This window comes from Panthera tigris, chromosome B3 (assembly GCF_018350195.1).
Source record: "Panthera tigris isolate Pti1 chromosome B3, P.tigris_Pti1_mat1.1, whole genome shotgun sequence".
NCBI classification, from domain to species: Eukaryota; Metazoa; Chordata; class Mammalia; order Carnivora; family Felidae; genus Panthera; species Panthera tigris.
The window spans coordinates 58,028,946-58,041,618 of NC_056665.1; the positions used below are offsets into that span (position 1 = coordinate 58,028,946).

The 12,673-nt window shown below is 41.4% G+C and overlaps 1 protein-coding gene across 3 annotated transcripts in view; it reads right to left on the reverse strand.

Annotated features, from left to right (window-relative positions):
- BLOC1S6 (biogenesis of lysosomal organelles complex 1 subunit 6) overlaps window positions 1–12,673 on the reverse strand; it is a 137,885-nt gene that overhangs the window by 40,464 nt on the left and 84,748 nt on the right. The window contains exons 3-5 of one of the 3 annotated variants that reach the window (XR_006218638.1): window positions 8,206–8,430; window positions 5,992–6,051; window positions 5,551–5,638 (exon numbers count right to left, since the gene is read on the reverse strand). The gene's annotated coding sequence lies outside the window, so the exon portion shown is untranslated. Of the gene's footprint in view, window positions 1–5,550; window positions 6,052–8,205; window positions 8,431–12,673 lie in introns of those variants that run through there. The other 2 variants (XR_006218639.1, XR_001510253.2) reach the window with 2 other exon arrangements.

Consider the following 12,673-nt stretch of genomic DNA (forward strand, 5'->3'; position numbering starts at 1 on the left):
AGCGTGGAATCCAACGTGGGGCTTGATCTCATGACCCTGGGATCATAACCTGAGCTGAAATCAAGAGTCGAATGCTTAACCAACTGAGTCACCCAGGTGCCCCAAGAGTCTAAGGATTTTTATTGGGCTGCTGTTGCTTTAACAGCAGATTTTGTGATGATTTTAAGAATTAAGAAGAAGTTTTGGATCAAAGCTTCATTTGCATTTTTCCCTAACCAGGGAGATGGGGACACGCCAGAAAAAAGTGTCCTTTTTAACTTAACAATGTGAATTTAGAGGAGTGACCAATGAGATTGTCACCAGCTAAACCCCAAGACCTGACCTTTACTGCCCACCTGCTTATACCCACCAACCTTTGTCCCACATTCTTCCTTAAGTTCTTCTTTCCACCTTATCTCTTAATACAGGCAAGAGACCTGAGGCGCAAAGCATTTCATGATAGAAACTGAAACTACCCTTTAAACAATAACTGATGTGGTTTGAGACAGGGCTCAGGAGACAACAGCCTCGAAAGAATTCTTGAGATGTTTTCGGTGCAAACAGATGTTTTTATCATATAGCACAGGACATATAAACAGGACACCTGGGCAGAAAGAGCTGCACTGCGGTTGTGAAGATCAATTGGTTATATACTGTGGAGTTGGGGGAGGTAAAAACAAGGGAAGTTTCCAAAAGGATTTTCATATGTTAAAGGATCCTGGAGGCCTGGCTATTGTCAAGCTGAGGTTGGTTTTTCCCTCTAGGAAGGCATTAAGATCAGGAGTTCCTGGAGAAATGTCACGCTCAGCTTGTTTCAAGTATTTGTCAATGGGCTGCGGGTTAGAAGGAAATTTAATTTAATTTTGTCTACATTTCTTTTGCCTTTGTTCTCCACATGGATAACAACTGCCCTGACAAGATGTCCAGCTGGCTCAGACCACCCAGACGGGTTCAAGTTCAACTCACCTGTGCAGATGGACCATGGAGTAACCCATGGAATGATGACAGTTACCTTTACCTCATTTTGATGTCAAAATCTCTGCCGATGGAGGAGCATAAGCCTCATCAACATAACAGACAATGTATGTATAGGCATGTTTCCTTAAGGCACATGCTCAACCTTATGTCCACCTCTACATACAAGGATCCCCGTGATCTTATTTGCTGCAAATCAAGTTTACTATATGTGACAATTCCACCTGCTATAGTTTCTATCCTGTGACTCACCAAAGGAGTGAATTCGTGTCGGTTCAGTTACTTTGCCCGTGAAAAATTAGAAACACAGTTAGATTTTTTTCCTAGCCTGAGAGAAAAGAGGTTACCACCCCACTCCCCTTCACAATGACCTGGGAGATCCAGCTGAGGGTCCGTTTGGACCAGTGCCAGAAAAGGACGGGAGAAGAAGGAGAAAGGGTTTTCTGTTTAGAGTGTGATGTCTTGATCCAGTGTCTTGGGTGGAAGCAGTCTACACCTCGATGTCAACTTCTCTTCCTGGCCAGTTTGATTTAGGGGTCTCTAGCATCTCTTCATTTTGCAGCGGCGTGGGTGGTCAGGAGCACTTGGTAAAGTCCTTTTAATCAATGAGGGCTGTTTTCCTCTGATGATATTTTAGAATACCAAATTACCTGGCTCTAGACTGTGACAGACAGGTTTCTTTGAATTAGGATCCAGGAAGGCTTCTTATCCTGTTGGTGACAGTCTTGAGCATAAAAACATTAGAGACTTACAGTAGCTGGTCATACTAGCCTAAAACAACAGTGACCAGTAGAAGGTTGCGTACTGATAGAATTTCTAGAATTTTCTAAGGTTTTGTTAAGATTCCTATGATTTGTCCGGTGAAGTGGGTGCCCTGATTCCTAGATATAGTGGAAAGTATACCCCGAGTGGGAAACATTTTTTTTTTTTTACCAGTTTTGTTTTGTTTTGTTGTATTACTATTAGGGCATCAGCCTTGTAGCAAGGAAAGGTTTTAACCCAGCCAGAAAATACGTATATTCCAACCAGTATGTATTGATAATTCCTACTAAGTGACAGCTTAATAAAATCCAGTTGCAGGTGTTAAAGTTTTGTTTTTGTTTTTGTTTTTAATTTAATTCATTTTTGAGAGAGAGAGAGAGAATGAGAGAGAGAGAGAGAAAGAGAATGCTAGCACGAGCAGAGGAGGGGCAGAGGCACAAAATCCGAAGCAGATCCCAAGCTCTGAGCTGTCAGCACAGAGCCTGACACGGGGCTCAAACTCACAAACCACAAGATCATGCCCTGAGCCAAAGTCAGACATTTAGCTGACTGAGCCACCCAGGTGCCCCAACAGGTGTTGAAGTTTTATAGAAGTCTCTACACTAATGTTTATTTATATCTGAGTCATCTTAAATATATTATGGTGGATGAAGGAATGCAAAAGCCAAAAAATGGGGTTTTTCAAGGAACCAGGAAGAAGCAAGCAGCTGTTTTGGGCTTCTCACGGTCCTGTTTGTTGAATTTATAACCATTATGTATCTATATGAATACTATTTTTTTTTCAGATGCAGACTGTTGCCATGTCACAAGGACATTAAGATGGCAAAAGTATGGCATTAAGGGGCCATTTAAAAAAAACTTTTTTTTTTTTTTTACGTTTATTTATTTTTGAGAAACAGAATGAAACAAAGTGTGAGCAGGGGAGGGGCAGAGAGAGAAGGAGACACAGAATCTGAAGCAGGCTCCAGGCTCTGAGCAAGCGGTCAGCACAGAGCCTGATGCGGGGCTCCAACCCACAAACTGTGAGATCATGACCTGAGACAAAGTCGGATGCTCAACCGACTGAGCCACCCAGGTGCCCCTTAAGAGGCCGTTTTTGCAGCAGAATGGATTTCATCTACATGTGCCACAATCTGACAAATACAATTTAAAAAATTTTTTTTAATGTTTGTTTATTTTTGAGAGAGAGAGACATAGAGTACGAGCAGGGGAGGGGCAGAGAGAGAGGGAGACACAGAATTGAAGCAGGCTCCAGGCTCTGAGCTGTCAGCACAGAGCCCAATGCAGGGATCTAATTCACCCAACTGTGAGATCATGTCCTGGGCTGAAGTTGGATGCTTAACCAACTGAGCCACCCACGTGCCCTTTTTACAAATATAATTTAAAGAAGGCTTAGTATTATTTATTTGACAATATTTTCTATGTAATTTATATAGTAAATAAGCCTAATTAATTTTACAACTCTTGGAATATTTCATATCAAAAAGAATTTTTTTTAAGAATTTGATTTTGGGAAGTTTGTCAAACATTTCAAAAAAAAAAAAAAAAAGATTTTAAAGCACTTACCTAAATAGGATCATGGATCATTATGAAACTCGGTACTTAAAAGGTAAGGAAACTTATACAACCTTATTAAAAGCAGACTAAAAATCCAAGAAAACTTTGTTATTTTAGCAGAGAGAAGACCAAATTTTAACTTTGCACCAGCTTAATTTTGATATTAAAACTTATTATTTTTAATAAATTTATTTTGATCATAGCTTGACCACACATTAAAATGTGTGGTCATTTAAAGACTTTTTTTTTTTTATATACCTCTACTTTTTTTTCCTATACTCTGATTTTTGTCCTATTGTTACCAAGACCCAAGTTTGGCTGTTGAACGCTCAAAAGCCAATACTTGAGAGACATCTGTTTGTTGAAAAGGAAAGTTTGCTTTATTCCAGAGGCTGAAAACCTAGGAAGATGGGGAACTAATGTCCAAACACCATCTCCAAAGTCCTGGACCAAGCGGGGTTTGTTTGTTTGTTTAAAAAGATTTTAATGTTTATTATTTACTTGTGAGAGACACAGAGAGACAGAGCACAACTGGGGGAGGGGCAGAGAGAGAAGGAGACACAAAATCTGAAGCACATTCCAGGCTCTGAGCTGTCCGCACAGAGCTCAATGCAGGGCACGGGGCTCCAACGCACAAACATGTGAGATCATGATCTGAGCCAAAGTCGGACGTTTAACCTCTTAACCAACTGAGCCAGCCAAGTGCCCTAAAGCTGGGTTTTATATAATGGGAAGGTATGGGAAGTGGTGAGGGTCAACATTCAGGGGAGACATTCCCAATATGATGTCAAGTAGACTTGCTGGCATTAAGTTATGTTTTCATTTTAAACCAACCTCATTTTAGGATAAAATAATAATAATTATAATTACTATATTATTAATAATAATTACTATTAAATTATTAAACATAATTTATTTTAATGTAACATTAACATATCCAAATAAGTTTAGTTTCTCTTTAATAAGAAGCCAAAAGTAGATAAACCTATGTCTAGTAATTAGTGTCCAGTATTTTGTCTTATTTGGAAATAATCTAGATGTTTAATGAATTTAACTTAACTCATTATTTAACTTAGCAAAACTTTTAAGATTATAAGTTACAAAAAAAATCAGGGAAACTACTGTTGGGAGGGCCATTGATCCCTTACCTAAAACTTTTTTTTTTAACAATTATATTTAGATTACTTACTTACAAAAACTTTATGAAACATTAGACAAAGTCAGTCATTATTTTAAGCCATTACTTTTTCGTTGATAGATATTATAAGAGATAACAAAATTATTTGGTTAGTAAACTCATGTAGATAAAAGTTTTATATTTAATCTTGATAACTCTAAGGACATGCTTATTTTAATTAAACCATCAATCCCAAACTAATTTTTATATCAAAAAAAATTTTTTAGATCACATGGACTTGAAAAGCATTACAAGCCCAATCCTTACAAGCATGTGTCTTTAAACCAACTAAATATAGCCCATTTATAAGTTACTTTTAGCAATACCATCCAGAAGTAGAAACTCAGTTACAACACATCCATGGACACATGTGAATAGATAAGATAGACATAGACTTTGACCTTATAGCTTCTGTTTGAAAATTCTGCCATGAAACAGGTACAAAATTTACTAGTTTATAAAGGTTGGACCTGAATTTTTTTTTTTTTTTTTTTTTTAGGTTTGTTTGTTTGGTTATTTTGGTGGATGAAATAAGTTAAGGGTATTGGTCTAGATAGCTAAAGCTTTTTAAAAGTGTATTTATGGCCTTTCGTGGGTGGTGGCAAGAGCAGAGAGTGTGCCATGAAGACCTCAGGCACACCGCGAGGGTGCAAGGCGGTGGGGCACTGCCTATCCACCCCCAAGTGCAGCACTCCACACTCTATCGCATGCAAATCTTTGCACCTAGTCCGCTTGTCACCACGTTCCGCTTCTGGTACTTTTATTGCAGGATTGTTAAGCGTGACGGTCAAGAAAGAATTCTTGAGAAATTTTACAGTGCCACTTAGTAAGTTTACTTAGTAAGTAGCAAGGGGACAGGACCCATGGGCAGAAAAAGCAGCATTCTGCTGCATGAAGCTGGTGGTTACATGCTTAGTGCTCAAGGGGGAGGGGACGTGCAGGAAGTATTAGATCATTAATATCTTCGTATTTCTACTTGTAAAACCACTTTCACAAGAATTCTCTGGTGCTTATAATTCGGTTTGATATTAACTATTGATGAGATATATAGACAGTCGTGAGACCCTTTAAGAATGTAACAACCAGCACTTACTTGATCCTTGTCAAAACCAAGCATGCTGTAGATCAGCCTTCTGGGCTAAAGGTGAACATTTTTCTGCTTTTATCCATCATCACTTTGTACCTTAGCTGAAGAAGATGAAGTCTTCAGGGTGTGTGAGAAATCCCCCTTGCGGGTGAAGAACTTTGGCATCTGGCTGCACTATGACTCCCACAGTGGCACCCACAACATGTACCGGAAGTACCAGGGCCTGAACACTGCCCCTACCGCCCAGTGCTGCCAAGACATGGGTGCGTGGCACCGCTCCTGCCTGGGCCCTCTTGATACAGATCATGAAGATGGAGGAGATTGCTGCCAGCATGTGCCGCTGACTGGCAGTCAAGCAGTCTAAGATCAATGACTCTAAGATCAAATTCTCGCTACCCCACCAGGTCCTACATTGTCAGCACAAGTCACCCTTCACCACCAATAGACCCAACACCTTCTTTTAGATGCAGAGCCTCCTGTCCCCAGGTCTGCCCAAGTAAACTCCTTGGAAAACCTAAAAAAAAAAAAAAATTATAATATATATAATTATTAAAATATATATAATTATTAAAATATATATAATTATTAAATATATATATATATATATACACATATTTGTGGAGAAGACGCTTAAGGTTTGTATTTGTCCTTGGCAAATCAAGTTTTAAATGGCCTTTCCTCCTTATTTTTACTTGGTTAGTGTTACCTCCCTGGAATTTGCATTTTAAGGGATGGGCTAGATTAAGAATTCCTAGAAAGACTAGGCAGAACACTGTATTTACAGTGTGAAGGTGCAGGGGAAAAATACAAGCACTTTCTAGAAGGACTTTCCTTCTCTTAAGGGCAGAATTTTTACAATACTTTATAAGCCTTTTGGGATAAATAAGAGAGGTTTGGGGATTGGTAAAAATGATTGCGCTTGAATAGTTTTTGGAATTACACCTCTGGTCCTATAAAGACCAGATTTGTAAAGCATAGTCAGCCATTTTTAGTTTCTCAAAGAACTGGATTATTACCTAAATAATATCAAAGGACTGACACATTCATCTACCTATAAGAAAGCCTTCTTTTCCTCTGGGCACATTTAGCTTAGGGGAGAAGGCGTTAAATTTTTTTTTTATCAGGCTCTGCATATCAGTGTTTAATTTGGCCAAATTTCTGATTATTGAATCTTTTAAACTATCTTGTTAGGTTTTAGCTGGGATAAATAATAAAGATTTCTGGCAGTGTTAAACAAACTCTTGAACCCAAGAGGCGTTCTCAAAGAGGGGATAAAAGATCTTATTTTTACAGGATGTAGGGCCTCTTCCAAAGATAGTCAAAGAAAGAATGGATTACCTGTAGGTCCCAGAGAGGCAAAAAGTCAAACCACATTCTTAAAATGCAAAATGAGATTAGCAAGGACACAGCTATTCCCAAAAGGAAAAGAGTTACTAGCCAATGGCATCTGGATTTGGAAAGAAAGGGATAATTTCAATTTTTATTACCTTCTCTCAACTGAGCTCAGGAAGTAAAGTATTAAAAAAAACAAAAACAAAAACAAAACCCTTCTGAGGATTCTCTCTACATTTTTATTTATTTATTTATTTTTTTACCATGACCCTTAGCCTTTGACCAAGGAAGGAAGGATATCTGAGGAGGATCACCTGTAACCTCAGGCAGTTTTATTTGAAAGGGTAACTGTCCCTTCCGAATGAAAAGGCAGTTCAGACAGAAAATTGGTACTCAGGTAAAGAAAAATAGAGGGGAACGGTAGGAGTTACGTTAGCCTTAGGGTCTTTTGTCTCAGGTACCTCTTATGTTTTTAATTTTTTTATTAGCCTTTTGTAACAAATCTTCAATGAGACTATTTTGGAATCTTGAAGCCTTTTGGAAGTTTCTGCACACCAATTAAAATGGGCCTCCCATTCTGTTTAATTTGGGAAACTTTGCTTTCAAATGTACTTCTTTATAAATTTTTGTTTAAATGTTTTTATTTTTGAGAGATAGAGCATAAGCTGGGGAAGGGCAGAGAGAGAGGGAGACAGAATCTGAAGCAGACTCCAGGCTCCACGCTGTCAGCACAGAGCCCAACAGAGGGCTCGAACTTAGGAACCTCGAGATCATGACCTGAGCTGAAGTCAGATGCTTAACTGACTGGGCCATCCAGGTGCCCCCAAGTGCACTTTTTAAATAAACAAGATTGTCTAATTGAATGTTCCCCATAGTGGCCACTATAACTCTCAGTTATTTTTAATACAGTTTTCTCATCTTTCTAGATATCTGCAACTTCTAGGACTACAGTTCTTAGACATAAAATAAGCAGGTGTGCTCAAAGGTATTACTCTTGACTCTTTAGAGTTTAAGGATTTCATTAGCTAAATAAAGCTTTGGGTTTCTTGGAGCTGAACTAATACTTGAAAGGGATTTGCCGCGGGGTTGTGGATTGTGCATGTTTCACAGCGTACTTCATTGTATGGAAGTTTTCTTGAGGTTAGTGGGTGACCTAGTGTCGATCTAACCTGTTCTGTAACAAATTATCCTATCGAAGGAGTCTTCTTCAGGTGACAAGCTCTCTAACAGCTTTAAATGCTCAACACATGCCCATCAGTTTTTGCAGCTTTTGGGCCTCCAAGATCCTGCTAGCGATAGCCTCTCTTGGCGCAAAGTAGGACAAACAAACGTTCACCTTAATATATCAGTAGAACTGCGTCCTGGCCGTAAGCTGGTCCTCTGCACACCACCACCAATTTTCATGGAATCCTGCTGAGGTTTTCCACCTGGAGATTTGTGGTCTGAGAGTCTAGAGGCTTGGCTGGGGGCAGACACTTCGCCAGCTCAGCTGGGCTCCGGGAAATCATGCCGGCTCAAACGGCTCTGGCCATAACTGTCTGCCAGCTCAAGCTGACCCGCTCTGTAAAGAAAAGCCAATTCGATGAAGAGCTCAAACACAAAATAGAGTAGAACTTCGACTAACAGGAACTTGCCCCTGGAAACTGCAAGAAACACAGTGAACTCAAAGGGCTTGCGGGTAGCACACCTGTGATTCTCATGGTCTCCCAGTGCTGCTGGAAGTGTGCTTTGGATTCCACCACTGCCACCAAATCTATTAAATAACAAAATTCAACCAAGTAAATTTGAAGATCTAATTGGCTTTATTAAGCAACTCATGGGGCGCCCGGGTGGCTCAGTCGGTTAAGTGTCTGACTTCAGCTCAGGTCATGATTTCACGGTGTGTGAGTTCAAGCCCCACATGGGGCCCTGTGCTGGCAGCTCAGAGCCTGGAGCCGGCTTCCGATTCTGTGTCTCCCTCTCTCTCTCTCTGCCCCACCCTGCTCACACTCTGGCTGTCTCAAAAATAAATAAACATTAAAAAAAACAATTCATGAATCAGACAGCACCCCACCTAGCAAGTAGAGAGGTGGTCCAAGGAGTTGTACAAAATGGAAGGTTTTTATAGACAGATGGTGGGGACAAGAAAGCTACTAGCAAAAGAAAAGGATTGTTCCAGAGGAAGCTGTTTGTTAGGAGGAAAAACAAGAGGCCTTATCATGCAGATTTCCTCCTCTTTTTTTGGTGGATAGAGAGGACCCAGGTGACAGACTCATGGGCAATGATGAAAAGAAACATTTCTTGACTAACCAGTTAGGGCTACATTTCTTGGGGAGGTTGAATCTGCAATTACATTGGGTATTATGCTCTGGTTTGGAAACTCTAAGTGACACCATTTAGGGCCTGCAATTTTCTTTTCTCTCTCTCTCTCTCTCTCTCTCTTTAACAGACCCATTCCTCACCTTTCCCTTCTTTGCTCTGTATCACGGTGGTCTGTGGTCCCTGTTGCCTGTGTGTGTCATGTGGCTTCCAGCTGGGTTTGGCCAGTGGGGAGCACTAGTAGGGACCAGAGGCTGGGGGATTGGAAGGGGAGAGTAAAAGGGAAGCTAGGGTCTTTGTCCCTCCTTCCTCTCTGCCTTAGAAAGCCCTAGCTTCCCACTGGAGAGCCCTACCATGATTTCAGCTTTACCAAGTATGTCAGTCAGGGTCCAGTCATCGGAGAGAGAACCTACACCGTACTGCAAATGGGGGAAGTTTAGTACAAAGAATTATTCACTATAACAGACACTGGAGTAATAGGGGATTGGCCAGTAAGAAATAAAGGGAACTCTAAAGAATTTAAAAATAGCAGATATAAGGAACAGTCACCACCTTGGGACTGAGATAGAGAATCCAAGTACAATCCTTCCCAACCTCCCCAAAACAAAGATCTAGATCTTACTGGAGACAGAATCGTCATGGCTCACTGGATGGTGGAGAAGTTTGCTGAGGCGCCATGGCAGCAGAACTTATTGAGGTACGGAGGGAAGCCAGCTACAGGCCCATGCCTCACTTTGCAACTCACTGCAAAGCCACTCTAGGGAATGCTGGGAGACACTGCCTGCAGGGGGGTACCATGTGCTACTGGCTAGGGGATACTGCAGAAGCTGGGCACTGCAGATACCATGCATGCTGCAGAAGCCAGGCTCTGCAGAGGCAAAACTGTGGGAGCACTGGTAGGAGAAGCACCTGGGAATCAGGAAAAGGAAGAGGGGGACGACTCAAAATTCCTTCTGAAATGACTCTCCAGTGCCTCCTACTGACAAAGCTTACCATTATGCCAACTGACAAAGGAGAAATACTCAGATGGAGCAATATTTATACTGCTGCATAATATATTACCACAAAGTCAGTAACTTACACAATACAAATTTATCATCTCACTCCTTCTGTGCATTAGGAGTCTGACACATTTTGTCTGGGTCTCTGCTTAGGATCTCACAAGGCTGAAATCAAGGTTTCAGCTGCTGCATCCTCATCTGGAGGCTCAGTGAGGGAATGATCCATTTCCAAGTTCATTGACGTTGCTGGAAGAATCTAGTTCCGAGAAGATGTAAGACTAAAGTCTCTGTTTTCTTGTTGACTGTTGACTGAGGACCACTCTCAACAACTAGAGGCCACTGTTGCCATGCGGCCCCATCATAGGCCCTCTTAAACTTTGAATCTCTTGTTTTAGGAGAGAACACAGTCCCTTTTAGGGGTCACCTTGGTGCCATGCCCACCCAGGAAAATCACCCTTTTGATTAACTCAGTCACCTGATTTGAGACATCAACTACATTTGCAAAAGTCCTTTTCCTTTGTCATCTGGTGTAATCCAATCATACGTGTGAAATCCATCATAATCACAGTCCTACCCACACTTAAGAGGAAGGGATTATACAGTATGTATACCAAAGAGGTAGAAATCTTGGGGGTCATCTTAGAATTATGCCTATAGGCAATGAAGGGTAAATCTGGAGTGGAATAACTCTAACTCCTGGGTTCCAGAAACATCAAGCCTCCAGCCAAGAAGAAAGCAACTGTCAACCATTGCTAAACTCTAGGTTGCCCTACCACCGCCTGTTGATTTTTTGTCTGCTTCCTCATCCATATGTTATGACTCCCTGTACTAAATTCTGTGTTTCAAATACTCAGAATAGGGTTTTTTTTTTCTCTAGTTAGACTTTTATTAAGATAAAATTTTGCTGGTGTGTTTTCACTCAGGCAACTTTGGGTAAAACCATAAAAGTGGCAAAGTTTATACATGGAATTGGGGTCTGGATCACCTGCCTTTGCAGTTAATTTTTCTCGTCCGACCCTGCTTGTGCCCAATTCAGATGCACCAGTCCCAAATTACAATGGTTTATTATTAGATACATTTGGCTTTATGACTTGGTGGGTCTTAGCAGACCCAGCTCATAGCAGTCTGGCCACATCGATACACGATGTTACATAATCAGATGCTCCATTTCTATCAAGGTTCAGTAGCATAATGGGAGCTGATTTTCAAAAGTGTTTTAGGTTTTGTGCAGATTGTGGACCTTGTTCCAGAACCTAGGGTCTACATAGTGATACTTTTATTGGGTTTGCCATAAACTGCACAAGGCAGCCTTTCCCACCATTAATACCTCCAACATTGGGGTGCCTGGATGGTTCAGTCAGTTGAGAGTCTGACTCTTGGTTTTGCCTCAGGTCATGATCTCGCTGTTGCATGAGTTTGAGCCCCACATCAGTCTCTGCACTGACAGTGCGGAGCTGGCTTGAGATTCTCTCTCTCTCTCTCTCTGCCTCTCCCTTGCTCACACTCTCTCCCTCTCAAAATAAATAAATGAACTTAAAAAAAAAAAAAAATAGTGTGCCTGGGTGGTGCAGTTGGTTAAGCATCTGACTTTGGCTCAGGTCATGATCTCACAATTCTAGGGTTTGAGCCCTGCATCGGGTGAATTTGAGTCCCACATCAGGTGAGCTTGTGCCCTGCTTCAGACGAGCACAAACCCTGCTTTGGGTGAGCACGAGCCCTGCTTTGGGTGAGCCCCGTTTCTCTCTCTCTCCCTCTCTCTCTTTCTCTCTCTCTGCCCTTGCTCACTTGTGCCCTCTTTCTCACAATATAAATACACACATACATACATACATACATACCTCCAACATCATAAGGTCTTATAAGTTCCAGGCAACGGTGCTGTTTATTCCATCAACTCCAGTTACTCCAAGCCTTCCATGTTACTCAGTAAATGGGCTGGAATGTGGAATATGCTGTCTCCAGAACCCAGAGAAATCTATGAGGTGTTGTGCTTCCTTCTTAGTGGTGGGAGGTACAATTGTCAGGGGTGAGAGTGTGTCTACGTTGTGTGAGTAGAAGTCTCAGTCCTGGGACTCCCCATGAGAGGATTTTCATGGGGATCCATGCCCAGAATAAAGACGGTCAGAAGGAAAGTAGCAAGCAGATGCAATTTATTAAAGCAAAAGTACACTCGCAAGGTGGGAGAGTGGACAGACCCTAGGTTGTTTTGGCATTGGATATTATTGGGTCTTTCTGGGTTGGGAGGAACTGTGAGGTACAGTGGGGTGGTCTCTAATGGAGTCTGTTTCCAATCATTTGGGACACTCATCTCACAGGTTGGGAGGGGGAGTTTTTGACCATACAAGGTTTGTGCCAGAACTGTAATGGCGCCTGGGTAAAAGGGCGGGGCTCGGTGGGGTGGGGAGCCTGTGCCCACAAGGCAAATGCATTATAATGAGCCTAGGGGTTACCCTAGGGCAAAAGTGGAAGAGAAGAGTGCATGTTCTGCACCTGTGCCTCTTTATC